This window comes from Microcebus murinus, chromosome 8 (genome assembly GCF_040939455.1).
Source record: "Microcebus murinus isolate Inina chromosome 8, M.murinus_Inina_mat1.0, whole genome shotgun sequence".
In the NCBI taxonomy this organism is placed as follows: domain Eukaryota; kingdom Metazoa; phylum Chordata; class Mammalia; order Primates; family Cheirogaleidae; genus Microcebus; species Microcebus murinus.
This window is the reverse complement of record NC_134111.1, coordinates 87,037,763-87,055,908: the sequence shown is the minus strand read 5'-3', so window position 1 is coordinate 87,055,908 and position 18,146 is coordinate 87,037,763. Positions and strand designations below refer to the sequence as shown.

The following is an 18,146-nucleotide window of genomic DNA, read 5'->3' as shown; positions in this document are numbered from 1 at the left end:
AAAATGGTCCCAGTTCTTGAGCAGATTTTTCATCCTCCCTTTGACACTTCCCAGCTTACTGGGGAGAGGAAGAAAAACTTAACAGAGGCATTGACTGATGATGCATCTTACCAACTCATGGGGCTTCCCGACTGGAGGAGCATGCCAAGGCCCAGCCAGGCAGCAAGCACAGGCGCTGGTGGAGAATGTGCCTCTCTAGGTGACAACGGGGAGAGTGGTGTTTGCGAGGTTAGGCCAAGTAGTTCGGATTATTAGTTCCATGACCCTGTGAAAGGTGAGCCCAGGAGGACTGGTGTCCCAGTCCCTGGGGAAGGAGGCCGTGCGAAGAGCTGGGGAGTTGAATCCCTGCATCCAGGGGAGCAGCTTTCCTAATCCAATCTGCTTCTCCCATCACCAGCCTGAGAAGAAAGCCCAGCAGCCTAAGGCATGGAGGAGGCTGATTGTGTTTCCCAAAAGGCCAATAAAAGGTCTCTTTGCTCAAAATCATAGTGTTTCCCTAATCATAAAACTTTCTACAGGGTATGGATAATTTAAAAATCACAGAACTCCGAGGATGAGGTTTATCAGCCTGCTTCGGGTGGGGCCCGGAGAATTCCTTATTCTCCTGCTCCAGGCAGAATGTGCCACCTGTCTCCAGAGATGCACCTTGGGATCCCGGGAGCATCTGCCGTGTGCTGGGTACTGCTCCAGGCACTGGGGATACACGAGCACTCTCCTTGCCTCTGTGCCGGTTGCTTTGTTTGTAGATAAATATATTTTCTATTCTACAAGCATTGTAGCAATCACAAATCCATATTTTGAAAAAAGGGAAAATTAATTCTGTAATCCCACCTCCCCAGCATAGGAGGCGGATGTGTCCTTTTGCTGACATCTTTGTTTTTAAAAATCCCTAAAGAAGTAGTCTTGATGATTTTTCTTAGTCATATCAGTAAAATTCAAGGGAGAAAATCTCTTAAGCTGTACATGCTTCCCATTGGCTAATCCAGAGTTCCCCATGACTAACAAGGCCCCGAGCGGTGGAGCCCCTGGCTGCACTCTGATGTCATCTCCTGCCATTCTCCTCACTCCCGGCAGCCTTAGGGGGTTCTTTGCTCCCAGCACCCGCTCCTACCTCAGGGCCTATGAATCTGCACTCCTGTCTAGGGCCACCTTCCCTGGCATTCACATAGCTCACTCCTCGCTGCGGTTTCTGCTCAACTGCCATCTCCTCAGAGAGGCTTTCCCTGACACCCCCCATCTTCTATTGTTCTCCTTTCTTTATCCAGATTTAATTATCTTCATAGCACCTATGACCCCCTGACATATATCGTTTGGAGGTACTTGTTTATGAAAGTCTACCTCCTCCCATTGGGATGAGTTGCCCAAGAGCAAGGGCTCTGATTTGTTCGGCTGTATTCCATCCCCTAGGGCCGTGGCTGGCCCAGGAGAGGCCCTCACCCGCCCGCTGAAGGATGCTTTCTGCTTCAACTCCCTCGCCCTTACATGTTGCTCAACCGAGGTGGCGAGGAACTGCCTGCCTCCCTGGTGTGACATTCATTCAGGGCAGTGTTGTGCCAAGGTGAAGCCGGATGTAGGCCCTGACTTGCACAGCTTTGAGAGTAAGGGCAGGAGGCCACTCTGCTGTTTGCAGGTGAGATTCCTGCTGCAAGAAGGGAAGATTCCCCAATGAGCAACAGGCTATCATTTCGGAAGCTTTCATCTAAGATCTGCTGGGAAGGGCTGGTTGCATTTGCTCAGCAGAACCCTTCTTTTTCCTGGCAATCCTAACAGTACTCCCTTTGCCTGCTCTGTGTCAGACAACCGGGTCAGTGGCTGAGGTCTTTCTGTTGTCTACCATCAGCACAAACTGCCCTGGAGTTGCAGAATTCTCTGGATCATGGATGTGTCCATTGTTTATCTTCCATTCATACTCCTCGCACCATCACATGATTTGGTTATATCCTTCTCTGCTTTACCTGCTTATGGCCAAGTGTAAAAGGAGTTTGCTCTAAAAGGAATAGGAATCTGGTGTTGCACATGGGCCCCCAAATTGGCCTCATGGGAGGGGAGGGTGTTTAGTGACTCCAAAACTTGGATTTGATGTTTTAGAGCCCAGCCTCCCTGTTGCACTTCCCTGATAAGATATGATAAGCCAAACAAAATATTTCCATTACCCTAGAAACTTCTGTGAAGTTAAGAAAATAATACTGCTAACCAAGAGTTACAGGATAATTGTCCAGCCAGTGCTGTCACTGGAGAGCAGGTCCTCTGTAAAGACATCAGTGACAGATTATTGGTTGGGGCGGGGGACCCTCACATCAGCCTTGCACTTGACATGCTCCTTCCGTGCTAGTCTGGGCTCAAGAAGCCAGAAAGTTGGAAGCTATCACCCCTTCCCTCCTTTACAGTGGTTCTCCTCTCCTGCGTCAGCACACCCTGGTCACTCTGTGATCCCTTGGGTGCTCCTAGCCACCTCTGTTGAGCAAAATACAAGGAATTCATCTGATGTGCCCTGCCACTAGTCTCACCTCATCCCTTAGGCTGGGATTCCCAAAGTGGGGTGCACAGATCACCTGGGTGCTTTGTTAAAATGAGGATTTCTGGGAAGTACCCCTGACCTGCAGAATCAGAATTTCTGGGGATGGTAGTAGGAGCACATAGTGATTCGAGAGCTTCTGCCTCAGTCTCCAGAGTCTACACTGAGCAGCGTGACACACTGCTCTTAGTCCCTTGCTCCATGCACTGTACGGTTTTGGAATTTGGGGTTGTGCCTATTCTTTTTGCCTGTTCTTCTGAACTCGCCCTCCCCCCACTGTGTGCACATTTCTTTTTCCCAAGGATGCAGTTTCCTTCTTCCACCATGCAATACCCATTCCTAGAAATTCATCTTTCATTCTTTTCTTGAATCAGAGAGCTGCCCTGTTTTTGCAAGATTTTGCAGTGCTTGGCATTTTTTCCTCCACGTTCAGGAATTCAGAAAGGACTAGGAGGGAGATAGGGCCACCATTATATAAGGGAGTGAGCACGCAGGGACCCCCGCCACAGGAAGAACAATTAAGAATGTTCCCAGCAGGAAGGCTGCTCTCCGGGAAGCACAGAGGGCTGTCAGGACAAGTGACCTTTCTAATCACGCCTGACATTTCACAGCCTCGAAGGCGGAAGGACTGCCCTTATTCCGGAGGCACGGTGTCACGCTGTGTCACCCCAGACACCTGCGTCTGAGGCTGTGGTGACTCGGCCTCCAGCCGCGCGATGAATCAGAGCAGGTAAAGGGCCTTGTTTCCCAGGAAAAGAGAAAATATTGAGCGGGGGGATTATGTGGATGGTGACTGTGTTTAAAGCAGGGACGACAAGGCCCTGGAGGAGGATGTGGCCTCCCCGGGGATTAGCCCTGCTCCCGTGATGCGGATCAAACACGCCTGATCCCAGGAAGAGAAACAGACGGGATCATCTTCCAGTCCGTTCTGGCCTAAGGGGACCGTGATGACTCACATTTTCCCATCTCAATAGGAAAACTGCGCTTTTTTTTTTTTTAATATAAAAAGTAATGCATGCCCATTCTAAAAAGGTCATACAACATATAAAGATATAAAGAGGAAAGTAAAAATTACATGTAATCCCATCACTTAGAGATAACCATTGTTAACACTGTAAGGACATTTTTTTTGCATATATGTGATATTTTAAAACAAAATATAATTCTATTAAAAGTACTATTTTGTAAGCTGCATTTTTTGTTTGGTTGTTTGTTTAGAGACAGGATCTTGCTCTGTCACTGATATGAAATGGTGGGATCATAGTTCACTGTAACCTTTTTTTTTTTTTTTTTTTTTGAGACAGAGTCTCTCTTTGTTGCCCAGGCTAGAGTGAGTGCCGTGACATCAGCCTAGCTCACAGCAACCTCAAACTCCTGGGCTCAAGCAATCCTGCTGCCTCAGCCTCCTGAGTAGCTGGGACTACAGGCATGCGCCACCATGCCCAGCTAATTTTTTCTATATATATTAGTTGGCCAATTAATTTCTTTCTATTTTATAGTAGACACAGGGTCTTCCTCTTGCTCAGGCTGGTTTTGAACTCCTGACCTGAGCAATCTGCCCACCTCGGCCTCCCAGAGTGCTAGGATTACAGGCGTGAGCCACCGCGCCCGGCCAGCTCACTGTAACCTTGAACTCCTGGGCTCAAGCCATCCTCCTGCCTCAGCCTCCCCAGTCTAGGACTACAGGCATGTACCACCACACCTGCCTAATTTTTAAAAGAGTTTTTGTAAAGACAGGGTCTCACTATGCTGCCCAGGCTGGTCTCAAACTCCTGGGCTCAAGTGATCCTCCTGCTTCAGCCTTCCTCGTCTCTGGGATTACACGCGCACACCGCCATACCCAGTTAAGCTGTATTTTTTATCTCAACATCTTGAGCACATTTCCATGTCAAAAAAATATAAATTTAACAAAATTATTCTAAATGATTTCCCTGTATTCCACTGTATGAATATGGCCTCCCGAGGTTGTCTCTGAATTTAATCATGATAGAATATACTATAATGCACATACTTAAATCCTCATAGTTAAATTTTTCTGCAGAACTGAGAGTATTTCCTTATGACAGACTATTAGCAGTGAACTTGCTGAGTTGAAGAATAAGTATATTTTTAAGGCATTTGCTGTCCGTCCTCCAGAAAGGTTATGCCAATATCCATTCCCACCAGCAGGGAGTAGAGTGCCTGCTTCTGTATATTCTTCTCAATGCTGGGAACTACCATTATTTTAAATCTTTGCCAATCTCGGGAGTAAAAACTGGTATATCACAGTTAATTTAATGTGCATTTCTCCATTTATTACAGTTAAGAAATTTTTCCTCTGTTGATTAACCATTTGTGGTTCATGTTTTATGAATTCACTTGGCCTTTTCGCCCCTCTTTTTGGAAGGTGTTAACCTTCCTGACATTGAGTTTTAAGTACTTTCTATATAGTAAGGATAATTTGTAGTCACTCAAGTTATAACCGCTTTGCCTAGTTCACCATTTGTGTTTAGCTTTGTTTATATGGTTTCTGCCATGAAGACGTTAACGATTCTGATGTTGCCTGATTTCTGTGGTTCCAGATTATTTTAGAATTACATTTAGAAAGCCCTTCTCTTCCACACTTATAAAAATATTTATCTATGTTTTCTTTCTAGCTCCGTCAACTTCCATGGTCTTTTGACCGCTGTCATGCCCAGCATGATCTTCCTCCACTCTTCAGCTAGGTGACTCCTTCTCATTCCTTGTCTCAGATACAATTCCATCTCCTCAGAGAAATCTTTCCTGGTTATATAACCTAAAGAAGGTTCCCCCAAACCCTGGTCTTCATTCCCTTAGCACCATATTGTTTTCTTCCACAAATGGGATCAGGAACTGTAGTTACATAATTCATTTGTCTACTTATTCAATATCTGCACCCCAGCTGGACTGCAAACTCTAGGGAGGGCAGAAACTATACCTGTTTTGCATTCCAAGCACCTACCCCAGCATCTGGCACATAGTAGGTATACAGGACATTTGTTAAAAATCACTGAATGTTAAATCCATCTAGAATTTATTTTGGTGTAAGGTGTGAGCTGGAGATCTAATTTAAAAATTTCCCAGTAGTGTGTTGTGATTGTAACACACAACTGCAGTGCAGACAAGTTTTCTCACAATCTCCATTTTACCTGGCACCGAGCAATGAAGCCCAGGATGTGGGAGGGTGTCGGATCGATGGCTCTTGCTATTCCTGGTCTCCAGCCCCGTAGTCTCCTCTCTCTGCAGCGACTTCTCTCTCTCCATTATTGCCTTTGCTCTAAGTGCTTCCCATAATGCTTACTTCAGAGCTTAGCCCAGAGTGGGTCCTTAATTAATGGTATTTACTGGCTGATTCAAATCACTTAAATGGCAAGGGAATCAGATATCTTTGATGTGTTTCATACAATATGCACATCAGCCTTTGGAAGCCCTGAAAAATCTATGCTCTCTCCACAGCCCTGAGAAACTGGATTTCTCTGCACCTTTCCCTTATCTAGGGATCATATTTAGAAACAAGGATGAACAAGGATGAAAGAGATGGAGGCTGAAAGAGGAAGATGGTGACGCTTGTTTACATGTGATTTTAGTTTCAAGTGCCACCTCATGTCCCATGCCATTTGCCCATGAAATAGTGGTGGGAGCTTCACAATCAGGCTAATGGGGGCCGTAACTTTTAGTCTGTAAAACTTAATATCAGTGATTTTTTTTCAATTTATGAAAGCAATACACTAGGCATAAAATAATGGACGAAGTCACAAAAGAATCGATGTTACTCCATTTCAACACTGTTTTAATGAACCTAAAAATGTTCAGCTTCACTAATAGTAAAAAAAATGCAACTGAAAAGAGAAATTAGATACTCTTTACCTCTAAAAACACTGGAGGTCACAAATGAGGAACCAATTTCACTCCATTTAAAAATTGTTTTATCAAGCTTAAAAAAACTCAATTTCACAAGTAATCAATGGATACAAATTAAAACAGCAATTAGAGACCATTTGCTCCTAATAAATTCATTGCAATACAAGAAATTATTCGTTTTTCCTCTTGGGCTGCCAACATGCCATCCAGACTGAGGAAGATCTGGAAGCTTCAGGGCCACGTGAGCCATGGCCATGGCCCCATTGGCAAGCACCGGAAATGCCCAGGAGGCCGGGTGATGCTGGTGGCGTGCATCGCCTGTGGTGACAGGATTGGCTTCAACAAATATCGCCCAGGTTACTCTGGGAAAGTTGGTATGAGGCATTACCACTGTCAACCTTGCCCAGCTGTCAACCTTGATACATTATGGACGTTGGTCAGTGAGCAGACACGAGCAAATACTGCCAATCACAAGGCTGGGGCTTCTTCCAAAGCGGCCAATCATTGCCAAATTCTTTAGCAGAAGAGCAGAGGAGAAGATTAAGGGTGCTGGGGGGTGTGGGTGGTGTCCTGGTGGCTTGAAGCTACACAGAGGGAGGTTCGTTACATGCTAGCAAAAGCTTAAAAAAAAAAAAAGAAATCATAATATTTAATGTTGGCCGGGTGCAGTGGCTCATACCTGTAATCCCAGCACTTTGGGAGGCTGAGGTTGGAGGATCACTTGAGGACAGGAGTTTGAGACCAGCCTGGGCAACATAGGATATCTTAGAAAAAAAAATATATATATATATATTTTTGAGACAGAGTCTCTCTTTGTTACCCAGGCTAGAGTGAGTGCCGTGGCGTCAGCCTAGCTCACAGCAACCTCAAACTCCTGGGCTCAAGCAATCCTGCTGCCTCAGCCTCCCGAGTTCCTGGGACTACAGGCATGCGCCACTATGCCCAGCTAATTTTTTTCTATATATATTAGTTGGCCAATTAATTTCTTTCTATTTATAGTAGAGACGGAGTCTCGCTCTTGCTCAGGCTTTTGAACTCCTGACCTCGAGCAATCCGCCCGCCTCAGCCTCCCAGAGTGCTAGGATTATAGGCGTGAGCCACCACACCCGGCCTAGAAAAATATTTTAAAAAATTAGCTGAGTGCAGTGGCACATGCCTGTAATCCTAGCTACACTGGAGGCTGAGGTGGATCGCTTAAGCCCAGGAGTTCGTGGTTATGGCGAGCTATAATCATGCCTTGGTACTCTAGCCTGGGTGACAGAATGAGACCCTGTTGCTAAATAATAATAATAATAATAGTAATAATTGTGCTGAGCAGAATGTGATAAGTGCTTCATACACTATGGATGGGAGAACAAATGGCTTTGATGTTTCTGGAATTTGCTAAGAAGCAAGAATGCTATAAATATTCTTATCTTACTGACTCCTAGTCTTACTTGTATAAGTTTTTACTAAAAATGCACAAAATACGGTTGTTTATTAAGGCAAAAATGTGAGAAAAACCTTAGTGCTTGATAATAAAGACATGGCTTAAAAATTCAGGATCCAGCCACAGTGTGGACTGTTATGGAATCATTACCAGTAATGTTTCCGTGGATTATTTGATGACATGGGATACACTCTTGAATCTATATGTATCCAGAATTTGATTCTAAATTTTATTTTTAAATTATATTTATATTTTTATAGGGAAAAGATTAGAAGAGAGATAATAAAGTGTTAACAATGTTCATCTCTAGGTGGTAGGATTTGGTAATATTCGGTTTCCTTCTTAACATTTTCCACATTCTTTACGATCCAATATATTACTTTTTATTTAGAAAATCCTCACCCTCTCTTCCCTTCCCCATCCCTTGGTGATGTAAACGTGTTCTGGGCAATGTCCATTGAAGTGTGGAACCCAGGAAGGGAGGTAAGAGACCTCCTCTGCGCCTCTCCTGTTAGTCTAACACCTGTCACGTGCAGGGTGAGGCCCTTATGGGCATGTGACTCCAGAAGGGGGTCAATGAAATGGAGACCAACCATGTGACATGAAGAGTAGTTGGCATACACAGGCAGGACCGGGGAGCCAGATTGGCTGCCCACAAGTACTTGAAGGTTATCAAGAAGCAGAGAGCAAACCCACTCTGTGTGTCACCCAGAAGACAGGACCAACAGCTGGAAGTAACAGACAACTAGATTTTGGTTCAGTATGAGGCAGAACTACCTAACAATTGGAACTGCCTCAAAGGCAAAGGGCAGCCTCAGCGAGGAGTGATGCTCATCACTGAGGCCAAGGCCGAGTGACCACTGGGCAGCCGAGTCGAGCGGGGTCGAGCACCATTTGAATGCTTGGGCTGGGCAGGTGCTCTCTGGGGTCTTACCTAGGCCAATGGTTCTGTGCTTTCCCCATCATAAAACTGGGCAAAGAATCCTGGAGATAGCACTTCCTCATTTTCTGCTTTCCCTGCCGGCTCCTCCGCTTTGAGCGGGGAAGTGCCAAAGCCACTGGAGACAGGTGGCGTGTGTTTGCAGATGGGGTGGGATGGGGCTTTGGGATCTCGGGGAAAGGGAGCTTTATCGGCTAGAGCTCTTTGGCTTGCAAGAGACAGAAAGCCAACTGAAGCTATATCATGCAAAATAAAAAGTGACTTAGCAAAAACCAAGGAAGCTGAAGTGAAGGGAACTGGGTGTGGCATGGTTAGAGCCAAGGGCTCTGTTTCTACTCCCCACCCCCTGGTTTGGGCGGCTGAGTCTGGCTCCATTGGGAGACAGGCCTCTTCCTGCGGAAGCAAGATAGTCTCTGAGTTTGTGTTGTACTTACGGCTCTGAGCTGAACTCAGCCCAGGCTAGGATGGTGTGTTCCAATAAAGCTTAACTAAAATCCATGGAAAGACTGCCTTAGATAGAGGTCATGTGACCCATTCCTAAACCCATCGCTGTGTCCCAGGGTAGGAGTCATCGATTAGTCAGGCTGGGCTATTGTCTAGCTTGGAACCTGGGTATGGTGGGGGCAGTTTAGCCTCGAGTGGACCACACGGGTTGAGCAGGGTAGGGAAAGGAAAGTGTCCTATGTCCATTACAGGGAGATCTTGCCTGTGTGAAGATGTTTGGAACAGGAGACGTACCAACTGCCAATGGAATCTATTTCATGTCAGAACCATATGGCGATTCTACCTCTCTCCTAGCTTGAATTTCTCCCGCTATAACTCCACCCATCTTATTCTGTTCCATCTTCAGGGTAGATTTAGATCAAAACCTTCCCTCCTAGACATACTTGAGGATTAATTAGGTTTTTTAGAAACCATCTGTAAAGTGCCATGGGATCTTCAGAACCAGATGCTTTGTGAAGATGTGTTGCCATTAGAATCAACTCTTCATTTTTCACTCTTACAGCAGATGAGGTGAGGATGGGTCAAAAGACAAGAAGATGGAAATCTATATGAGCTCCAACAACTTCATTTTGACCCTGATAACCACTCCCTCTTCTCCTACTCGGCCTCTGCCCCGCACGCACAAGGAACAATCATGAAAACCATGAATGGGTCTGACTGTCCTCGTCCTTCTCTGAAAGGAACAGGAAAAGTTGGGAACAGGAGTCAGGAGTGGCCACACAGGCTGTATAATAGGGACCAAACCAGGACCAGTCCTGGGGGATTAGCAGCTACTGATGTCGGGCGACTTGCTTTTTTTAGCTCAAGTTAATGAGCTATGAATGATGTATGACTGTCTGCACAGCATGCAAACGTCACGGTCTGGGTTCCTCTGCTGGTCAGTGACATCCCTTTCTGGGGACTGTCAGGACAGATGCTGGGAAGCACAGTGGGTTAGTGGAAGGGTCACAGCTCAGGGGTTCAGGAAGCAAAGCGCGGGCCAGGCTCACAGGCCACTCCTAGGCGGGGCCAGGCCCACTGCAGGGCTCTCCGTGCAGTCTGTGTGTTACGTGGGCGCACCGCCAGCATTCAGGGTGGGTGGTCCAGGGAACAGCTGTCCACAGCCGGTCTAGGGAGCATGGCCTGGAATCCAAGATAGAGCTCCACATGCCTGACTTTTGTTATCCCTTGTAAAAACGTATTTCCCCCAACTTTTAGTTTTAAAAACATTCAAACACTGAAAAGTCAAAAGAATAGCACCATGAGCACCCACATGGTCTTTACCCAGACTCATCATGTTGACACACTGTGCTCTGTCTCACTCTGTCTCTCTTCATCTCTGTCTCTGTCTATATGTGTGTATGTACACATATGTCCATGTGCGTAGAGATACATATATACATACATGTATTGTTTGCCCTGAGAATTGTTTGCTCTGACTAGCGTTGTCATTGTCATCACCACCCAGCGTCTGGTAGAGCCTGCTTCCAGCAGGTTTTCATCTTCCTGGGAAACTTCGAGAGTCCCTAACCCCATTCTCCTCCTGGGAAAATGGGGAATAAGCCCACCCTGAATAGCTCACGAAGCTATTGTGAGAGTAAAGCAAGAGGTGGGACCCACAGTGAAAAGAGAATGTAATAAAAATGCAAGGCAGCATTGTTATTGCTTCCTGTTTCCGCATACTTTTAAGTTTCCTTCTTATGTAACAGAAAAACCCAAAGTGGGCGTTGAAATTAAATCAGCATCTAACAAAAATCTTGTTGCGAAGCGTGTGTAACTCGTGCAATAGTTTTCAGATACTTTTTTTTTTAATCAGCAGAACCTAATTTTCAGATGTAATTCATGGAAACCCAAAATATCAAGCAGATTAAAATAAAGCTACTCTGAGTGAAGTCTGGGGTGGAAGTGGAGTACCTAGGACCTTGGGTCACCTCTGCAGAGCCCCCAGGACAGACCTCAGACCCCAGGTGCTGCCTCAGTCTCCCCTGGGCATCTGCTCACAGAGCCATGCCATCGTTTGTCTTCTCCCTCTCATTCCTGGCCCATTTCTTCTGAGGCATGGTAATGACTATAAACCCCAATGATGATTTATTCAGCTTATTATTAATCATCATTAATTACTTATAAACAGCCTCCCCTGGAAACAGCACTAAATGCTTTGCACTCGGCATTGACAGATCCCATGATGAGCCACCCGTGGTGTCTCTGACTGAGCAGCTCATGCCGGAGCCTCTCGGCGTGTCACTCGCACCTGCTGGGCACACGTCCCGAGCTGGAGGCTGCAGGTCCCTGCGGCCCCACCTTAGCCTGCAAACCACCTGACCTCACTTCTAAGGAGTAGGACCCTTCTGGCAACTTGACCAGGCCTTGTTTACACCAGAGCAGGGCCACATGAAAAGTGACACAGAAAAGTGACATGAGCCCAGTTCCTACTATGTGCCACACAGTCACCTCCTTCCCATTTAATCTTCATAAGCAACCCCACTAGGCATACAACAAAATCCTCACGTGGGAAACCTATTCAAGGTCACCCAGCTATGACAGAGTGGACAAGGTCCTATAGAACCTAAAGACTATCCACTCCCATCCTGAGGGCCATGGACCAACCTGTTTCCTTAGGACTTTTAGTGTCACTGTCTGTGCCACATGGCACCCATGGCTCACTGCCACAGTCTTGTCCTTTCATTTTTCCAATAGTCATGTGAGCCAGAGTATGAATACTATTAGCTAAGGCTTCTGCTACCTACCACATGCCAAAGGCCGCCTGTATATTAACTTATGCCACCCTCACCGTGACTACATGAGGTGGATACTATTCACTTTACTGCTAAGGACAATGAAGAACTGCAGGGTTCAGTGACGCGTACAGAAGAATGTTGCATAGCTACTCAGTGACAGCTGAGATTTGAGCCCAGTGAGTCTAGTTCCAAGGGCTAGACTTAATGATTGTGCTCAAGTTGAACAAGGCTTAATTGGTAACATCAATTTATGGACTAGGGAACTGGGAGATTCAGAGGGTTGGGTGACCTGCCCAGGATCACATGGTACACTTTACAGGACAGAATGCTGGGGGTTGCAAGATACTGTGGTCTGGGGTCCAAAACCTGGTCTAGGCAATAAAAATGAAATTCTCTCCTGCTATTAGGAGTCAGGGATAGATTACCATAATCTGACAAAATGGAGCAGGTTATGTCCAAAGGTTAAATTCTGGAGGCAAATCTGTAGTTGACACTGGGAGCAGTTGACAAGAAGACAAGCCATGGTAACGAGGGCCAGACACATTTATTCCAGGTAAACTCACAGGGTAGGTGACGGGAGGAAATCCTGGTGGGCCCCTTTGAGGGCCTGTGATCCCACCTGTAGGTTAGTCTAAAAGTCACAGGCCTATCAAGGTCCAGGATTGCACAGTTAACCAGTAACAGCCGGGCTGCACTTGCATCTGGAATGCAGATCCTGATGCCATCTGAGCCTGAAGCCACACAGGAAGGATTGTGTGTGGGTGCTGGGGGGGGGGGCTTCTGGAGGAGGAGGGTCAGCTGGGCTGACAGGGTGGCTGCTGGGAGGTCAAGAACTGTCATCTGGCCAGCACAGGAGACCTTGCTGCCTTTGGTCCCTCTTCCATAGTGGCCATATATCTTATCCAAATGTGTACAAGAGTGTTCATAGTAACCCTGTACTTCAAACCACCCAAATTTTCATCAACAGTTGAGTGGACAAAACACTATGATAGAGTCATATAACGCAGCAGTCTACCATGAACATGTCTAAATTATGCAACAACCTGCACTCATTGGTAACCATATCTCAGTCCCCGTCAAAGGCTGGGGTTGAGGGTGTGGGCAAACCTCAGCAGCATGGTGGGGAGTTCACCAGGCCCATGCTGAGCCACCCAGAGTTGGGTGAGAAGAACAGATGGAATCGCTGAGCCCAAGAGGGAGGGGTCTGAGTGGATATGGAATGGCCTGTCCAGTAGACAGATGGGGACAGACAGGAAAGGCCTTGGGACCTGAGGGGCAGAACAGGCAGGGCAGGTTGCCTTCGCCATTGGCCAGACAGGGTGGTTTGGACTGGACACGCCCTTTGCCCAGAGTGCCTGGAGTCAGGGTTGGGGAGAGGGGAGGAACGTTTTTGCTTTGAAAAGGAGCAAATGTGACCTTTGACTGTATCTCTACGTAAAGCGTGCACGTGGCGAAGACCTACACTCTGAACTTTAAACCAGTTACTGTTTAAGTTGCAAGCTGCCTGCATTCCCCCACTACGGGACAGAGAAGCTCTGAGAATCTATGAGGAAAATCTCTCAGCGGTCTCCCACGGTTTCTGGGGTCAATGTGGCCACGCAGGTTGCGCACTGTGTGGCTTTAGAGGCCCCAAGCATTTAGCCCGGGATGGGCCTGGCGCCCCCCGGAGACGTACTGTACACAACCCACACAAGCAGATGCGGACTCAGCCTGGGTACGAAAGCTCTACCTGTGGTGGCACACTGCCCTCTGCCACTCTGCACTCTGGCCGTACCGGCCACCTTTCAATGGGGGAGGGAGGTTAAAGACGCCTGAAAATGGGGTCCATGTTCCCTCTTGAATCCATGTGGGCTTCCTGACCTCTTTGTGCAATATAATCCAGTAGAAGTGATGCAGTGCTAGTTTCTCAGTCCAGGCCTTAAGAAATTAGCAGCTTCCACTTCCTGACTCTTGGAATACTCTCTCTGGGAGCCTTGAGCCACCGTGGAAGAGGTCCAACTACTCTGAGGCCACTGTGCTGGAGCAGCCACATGCAGGCTGACAGTCTCAGCTAAGCCTAGCCTTCCAGCCATCCCCAGCAAGACACCAGACACATGACTGAGGCCATCCTGGACCCTGCAGACCAGCTCATCTTCCAACCAAATGCCACCGAATGACCTCAGTCAATGCCACGTGGAAAAGAAGCCATGCCTGGCTCAGCACTGCTCACATTTCTGACCCACAAAATCATGAGGTTAATAAAATGGTTATTGTTTTAGGCCACTGAGTTTTGGGATGGGTTACTAGGCAGGAATTGATACCAGGAACCCTAACACTGCTCTCTCCTGCCATGGGATGCTGGGATTTGCTGTTCCCTCTTCCCAGAATGCCCTTCCCTTTCCTCTTCTAGTTGGTGCCTGTCTTTCAGCTCAGCCCACACATGGCTCCTCTGGGCAGACTCTGTTGGGGGCCCTCCTAGCACCAGGTCCTGTTTTTATAGCACTTGTCAAAGCTGCAACTTTACATTTTTGTGTGTAATTTACTTGATTAATGTTTGTCTCCCCTACCAGACCATTAGTAGGCAGGGACCAGTGTCTGTTTCAATCACCATGACATCCCCAGCATCTAACACGGCACCTGGCACATAATATGTGAGGAGTATTTCGTGAATGAATGAATGAACACGTGGAAATGTGATCTTCTTCCTATATCCTGCTCGACAAATGTTTCCGGCCTGTTTTCAGTAGAGCTATCGCAGGGGTCTCCATGTGTTCAGGGCAGAGGATGGGCGGGTGGGGCTCTGGAAGCTGCCCGCCCTCACGGCAATAAACAGCTCCCCTTTTATTTGTTTTATATATTGGTATTCCTTGTAGGATACATGTGGGGAAAAGATTCTAGCTATTCAAAAATGTATATTTGAAAATCGCTACCCTAGATCTTGCCCCTCCCACCAGCTACCCCTCGCTCACTCCCATCTTTTCTTCTTTCTTCCTTCTTCACTGAAACTTCTACAGAACTAATGCCTGCCAAGGGTTTAAAAATAGAAACCCCTCTCTCTCTCCATTTCCTTTCCTTCCCAACCCCCTGTAATTTGTTGTACAAAAAAAGGAGATCGTCTAGATGTGCTGCACTGGAAAAACACGCTCTTCCTGACTAAATAAAACCACCCTGGTGCACTCCCCCCGCCAGTGGTCTGGGCCCTCATGAGTCCCTGGGGGCCTGGGGCCTGGGGCCTGGGCTCTTGGGCAGCAGCCTGCTCCCCACCCTGGGTGTGGCCACTTGTATGCATGAGACACACACACACACCAGGTGGCCACTTCATTCAGGTTTCCCAGCTGGAACTTGGAGGCACCTGTCGGTGTGAACCTATGAGGCCTGCCCAGGTGGCTGCCTGGGGCAGCTGTGGGAATTACCCACCAGGCAGCGGGGAGAGAGAAGTCATGCTGGTCACACGGCTCCTGGGCATGAGGCCTGGAGTCAGTGGCAGTCTGGTGTGCTCTGTTAGAAGTACAACAAGGGATACGTGTGTGCGTGTGTGTATGTGTGTGTGTGTGTGACAGAGAGAGAGAGAAGAGAGAGAGAGAGAAAGAGAGAGAGAGAGAACAGGAGGCAGGCAGCCAGTGAACGTAGTATATTTATGAATGAAGTGAGAGACACTAGAAAAAACAGTACAGTAGAAAAAAACAAGAGTTTTTAACGCCCAAAGGCTTGGTTTTCAATTCCCAGATCTATCACATAGTCTCTGTATGACATTGGGCAAGTGGCCTCACTTCTCCTAGCCTCAGTTTGCTTATCTATAAAATGGGGATAATAATACCCACCCCTCCACACTGCTGTAGGATTAAATGTGATGTTTACTTGAGATTCACATACACTAAGCAGTTAATAGAAGTGCCCTTGTTATTTTGTGGCAGGATATCTTCACTCTGACGATGTTTAGAAACATTCAATGCAAGATAAAACTGATAGTGGCTAAAACTGCCCTCAGCAAAACTTATGATTCATTAAAATCTGGCAGCAGATTATAGCTTTTTGAAAAAAAATCAAATCTGTAAACTTTGGTTTTAAAAAAATTAGATTTGGAGGCCGGGCGCTGTGGCTCACGCCTGTAATCCTAGCTCTTGGGAGGCCGAGGCGGGCGGATTGCTCAAGGTCAGGAGTTCAAAACCAGCCTGAGCAAGAGCGAGACCCCGTCTCTACTATAAATAGAGAGAAATTAATTGGCCAACTGATATATATATAAAAAATTAGCCGGGCATGGTGGCTCATGCCTGTAGTCCCAGCTACTCGGGAGGCTGAGGCAGGAGGATCGCTTGAGCCCAGGAATTTGAGGTTGCTGTGAGCTAGGCTGACGCCATGGCACTCACTCTAGCCTGGACAACAAAGTGAGACTCTGTCTCAAAAAAAAAAAAAAAAAAAAAAAAAAAAATTAGATTTGGGCCGGGCGCTGTGGCTCACGCCTGTAATCCTAGCTCTTGGGAGGCCGAGGCGGGCGGATTGCTCAAGGTCAGGAGTTCAATACCAGCCTGAGCAAGAGCGAGACCCCGTCTCTACTATAAATAGAAAGAAATTAATTGGCCAACTGATATATATATAAAAAATTAGCCGGGCATGGTGGCGCATGCCTGTAGTCCCAGCTACTCGGGAGGCTGAGGCAGGAGGATCGCTTGAGCCCAGGAGTTTGAGGTTGCTGTGAGCTAGGCTGACGCCACGGCACTCACTCTAGCCTGGACAACAAAGTGAGACTCTGTCTCAAAAAAAAAAAGAAAAAAAAATTAGATTTGGAAGGATTATAAAGCCACACAATAAGATGTTCACTGATAGAGCTATAATTAGTAAGTTTGATATGGACCCAAAACTGATCAAATCAAATAGTTAAGGCCAATTTTACTTATAAAATGATTTATCTCAATAACAAGTTTCAATAACATTAAATTAGAAATGGGGGAAAATGAAAACAGTTTAACTGCTCTATATTTAAAAAGATTGATCAAAAAGTAAATTGGCTTTAAAGGAACTCTCTTTGGAAAATACATTCTCAATGAGAGCTTATCAATGTAGATGTCATTCGTATTAAAATTTTGTGTGTGTAAATACAGAATCAAAACGTCCTTGAGGTTCAAATGGTGAAATCAAATGATCTCTACAATGATGATGATGATGGTGATGATGATGATGATGGTAATGATGATGATGATGATGGCTATTATGAAAAATGATTTGGTGAGGGAAGGAGGGATGTGGTTAGGTAGATATGTTGAATGCCCTGGTGAGAAAGGAGGATGTTTAGACACATGGCATGCCAAAATAAGAAGTGTGCAATCCCTCTGCCTCCTTATTCTTTAGGATTTACGCCGTGTCATTCCTCTGAGGGACTCAGGCGGAAGGTAAAGTGTTAGTAGAGAGAGATGGCTGGCAACCCCAGCCAGCCTTCCATTCCTTTCATAGGACCAGGACCACCCAGGACGGCCCCCAGCCCAACTCTGGGCTGAGAGGTGGTGGGTCAAAGTTCACGGATTCAGAGCTCTTTGCCCTGGAGTCTGAGTCCGTGGAAGTGGCTGGGGCAATGAGGTCCTGCCCACCCATCTGACGATTTTCTTGGTGAGTCTTTTGGCAGCTCCCTAGCACCCAGGTTGGCTGTTTCATCCCATGTGCTCTGCCTCTTCCCTGCCGCTCCTCCACTCTTCTTGACTCTGGCACTTTTGTCTGAGGGTTAGAGTCAGAGCAAGAAAGCTGATGCTTATGGTGAACAGAGGTAGGGATTTATCCCAGAAGACAGAAGTGGGACAGGTGATGGGAAAACAGTTGCAGAAGTGATGGGACAGGGCACTCAGGACACTTGCCATGACCACATGAGCATTCAGACAGACCCAGTGCACAATCTGGAACTTCCACCTGCCTGTCTCCTTTCCTGGCTCCACATGCAAACCACTGTCAGCAACACGGACACACGTTACCAAATACCCCGATCGTCTTCAAACCTTTTTAATGCCTCTTTGCCATGCCTTACACATAGCCCTGTGTATAATATTTTATTCATTCTTCCAGCAGGCATTTGTTGATTGGAACTATTTTTAAAAATGTAATGGGTACCCTTGTGAGGTAGAAAGCTCCCCATCCCTAGTGAATGATTAGGAACAGCATGCATGGGATGCTTGCATGCTGAGCTGAATGACTTCCACAGAGTCTTTTAATGTTTTC

General features: G+C 46.7%; 1 protein-coding gene and 1 pseudogene across 1 annotated transcript in view; both read left to right on the top strand.

The window, feature by feature from the left end:
* MARCHF4 (membrane associated ring-CH-type finger 4) overlaps positions 1-18,146 on the top strand; it is a 104,105-nt gene that overhangs the window by 43,203 nt on the left and 42,756 nt on the right. The gene's annotated exons all lie outside the window — the stretch shown is intronic.
* The window catches only part of LOC109730986 (large ribosomal subunit protein uL15 pseudogene), a 30,460-nt pseudogene continuing 18,889 nt past the window's right edge, over positions 6,576-18,146 (top strand).